Source organism: Rana temporaria, chromosome 1, assembly GCF_905171775.1.
Source record: "Rana temporaria chromosome 1, aRanTem1.1, whole genome shotgun sequence".
In the NCBI taxonomy this organism is placed as follows: Eukaryota; Metazoa; Chordata; class Amphibia; order Anura; family Ranidae; genus Rana; species Rana temporaria.
Genome location: NC_053489.1, coordinates 337086270 through 337089982, shown reverse-complemented (window position 1 = coordinate 337089982; position 3713 = coordinate 337086270).

Sequence of the window (3713 nt, the reverse complement as noted above, 5' to 3'; positions counted from 1 at the left end):
ATGGAGCATTGTCCTGCATGAAAATCATGTTTTTCTTGAAGGATGCAGACTTCTTCCTGTACCACTGCTTGAAGAAGGTGTCTTCCAGAAACTGGCAGTAGGACTGGGAGTTGAGCTTGACTCCATCCTCAACCCGAAAAGGCCCCACAAGCTCATCTTTGATGATACCAGCCCAAACCAGTACTCCACCTCCACCTTGCTGGCGTCTGAGTCGGACTGGAGCTCTCTGCCCTTTACCAATCCAGCCACGGGCCCATCCATCTTGCCCATCAAGACTCACTCTCATTTCATCAGTCCATAAAACCTTAGAAAAATCAGTCTTGAGATATTTCTAGGCCCAGTCTTGACGTTTCAGCGTGTGTCTTGTTCAGTGGTGGTCGTCTTTCAGCCTTTCTTACCTTGGCCATGTCTCTGAGTATTGCACACCTTGTGCTTTTGGGCACTCCAGTGATGTTGCAGCTCTGAAATATGGCCAAACTGGTGGCAAGTGGCATCTTGGCAGCTGCACGCTTGACTTTTCTCAGTTCATGGGCAGTTATTTTGCGCCTTGGTTTTTCCACACGCTTCTTGCGACCCTATTGACTATTTTGAAGGAAACGCTTGATTGTTCGATGATCACGCTTCAGAAGCTTTGCAATTTTAAGAGTGCTGCATCCCTCTGCAAGATATATCACTATTTTTGACTTTTCTGAGCCTGTCATGTCCTTCTTTTGACCCATTTTGCCAAAGGAAAGGAAGTTGACTAATAATTCTGCAAACCTGATATAGGATGTTGATGTCATTAGACCACACACCTTCTCATTACAGAGATGCACATCACCTAATATGCTTAATTGGTAGTAGGCTTTCAAGCCTATACAGCTTGGAGTAAGACAACATGCATAAAGAGGATGATGTGGTCAAAATACTCATTTGCCTAATAATTCTGCACTCCCTGTAATTGTGATATCACATTGTACACTTGTATATATATTTAGATTTGAATATTTATTTATTCTCACAGCGCTTTATATTGGCACTTGATGTACATAATATATTCTTTTATTTCACATACTATTTATTTTAAACAGCAGCTAGGCGCTTTAACTTCTTTCCATTTGGCGCAGTAGTGGGTTATCAGTCGGGCGCAGTTTTTGATACCCCAATCATCATGTTACATGGCATCACTAGATTTCCCAGACATGATGGCTGCCAGTGATGCTTATGATAGCATCTTTTGCACTGAATTAACAATCAAATATTTTAATAAAGTGTTTTAAGATTGCTAATCTGTCATCAAGCTGGAAAGGCAGTGGACGGAAATGGTTATTTTCTCCTGCACAGTAATTAAATTGATGCTATATAAAGAAAACAATCTATTCTCAACTTGAATGTGTACTGACCAATTTAATTAGCACGAAACAACTGGATTTGATGAAAATTATTAGTTACTAAATCCTTTTTTTCTTCTGGGAATTTTCATATCATTTAAGAGAAATGTTAATAAGGGATAAATTCAAAACCTATTAACATGCACGTATTACTATAATTTTCATGTTTTTTAAACAGAATCGCCTAAAATAAAAGAAAATTAAAGTGAAATACTATTTTGATTTAAAAAAAAAACTATTATCTTTATTTTTTTTATATTGGATTTATCTTATAAAACCATATTGCAGATGCTTACCTGTTTCTGTTCTGTAGGCATTGAATTAAAGGGAGTGCCAAGAAGAATGGTTTTACTTTTATTACATGTTTAGCCCCAGTGTTCTAATGACACACTTCACTCCCCGAACGTTACTTTAGACATACAGGCCCAGATTCTCGTAGATCGGCGTAAAAATGGGCGGGCGTAACGTATCTGATTTATGTTACGCTGCCGCAAGTTTTTCAGGCAAGTGCTTTATTCACAAAGCACTTGCGTGTAAAGTTGCGGCAGCGTAACCTAAATCACCCGGCGGAATTCAAATTTGGCGGGTAGTGGGCGTGTAGCATATAAATGAAGCGCGTTCCCGCGTTCCCGCGCCGTCCGTAAAATATCCCATGGTGCATTGCTCCAAATGACGTCGCAAGGACGTCATTGGTTCCGGCGTAACGTAAATGGCGTCCAGGCACATTCACGGACGACTTATGCAAATGACGTAACTTTTCAAATTTCGACGCGGGAACGATGGCCATACTTAACATTGGTTGCGCCTCATAGACCCAGGGGCAACTTTACGCCGGGAAAAGTCTAACGTAAACGTCGTAACTTTACTGCGTCGGCCACGTGTACGTTCGGGAATTCGTGTATCTAGCTAATTTGCATACTCGACGGGGAAATCGACGGAAGCGCCACCTAGCGGGCCAAAAAAAAATTGCAGTTAAGATCCAACGGCCTAAGAGACTTACGCCTGTCGGATCTAATGGATATCTATGCGTAACTGATTCTGAGAATCAGTCGCATAGATACGATGGGCCAGATTAGGACTTACGACGGCGTACATGGCGCTGCGCCGTCGTAAGCCCTTTGAGAATCTGGGCCACAGCATCTTTGCAATTAACCTGATCTCACAATTTGGGCTAACATCTGAAAAGCAGTGAACCAATGAATAAAGTAGAGGTACTGTGTGAATACTCTTACATATTCAGTAGGTAAAATGTTGATTGTAACTAAAGGTACAATCATAAGAAATCTGAACTGTTTGGCATTAAAAGTAAATTATGACTTGCTTCAGACTGACAAGAAAACGTACAGTATATTGTTATAACATTATATTGCAAAAATGACTTTTGTCACAATTATGTACATCAGAATAGTTTTGACATTTTAGCTATCTTCCAACTAATCAAAAACAGTACATGTATCAATATGGTGTGAAATATAATAACACAATTGTCATTATTCATGATACAAAACTCATACCTAAATTGTTGTTTTTTTTCTTTGCAATTTTTGCAAGTATTGTTTTCCAAAATATAGTATATTTAACTTTTCAATGTCATGACATAGACTATATAAAATAGTTCAGCTCTCACACATGTATACCTCTTATGGACCATAGAAAATTTAACATTTCAGCTATTGGCCAATTGGGGCAAACAAGGCTTTCTGTAGTCAATCATGTATTGCAAAATAATTTTCTTTCTCCTCCATTGAAAAACACAGGGGGCAAGATTCAGAAAGATCAGCGGATCTTTCTGCTGGCGTAACGTAACTCATTTACATTATGCCGCCGCAAGTTTTTCAGGCAAGTGCTTTATTCACAAAGCACTTGCCTGTAAAGTTGCGGCGGCGTAGCGTAAATCTACCCGGCGGAATTCAAATTCGGCGGGTAGGGGGCGAACTGCGCATGCGCCGGCCGTGACTGAATCCCAGTGCGCATGCTCCAAATGATGTCGGCAAATCGTCATGCTTTCGACGTAAATGTAAATTACGTCCAGCCGTATTCGCGAACGACTTACGCAAACGACGTAAAAATTTTAAAACTCGGCAAGGGAACGACGGCCATACTTAACATAGGATACGCCGCACATACCCCTCATATAGCAGGGGTAACTTTACGCCGGAAAAAGCCGAACGCAAACGACGTAAAAAAAAAGCACCGGGCGGTCGTTCGTTTTTGAATCGACGTAACTACTAATTTGCATATTCCTCGCGTAAACAAACGGAAGCGCCACCTAGCGGCCAGCGTGAGATTGCAGTCTAAGATCCGACGATGTAAGTCACTTACACCTGTCGGATCTTAGGGATA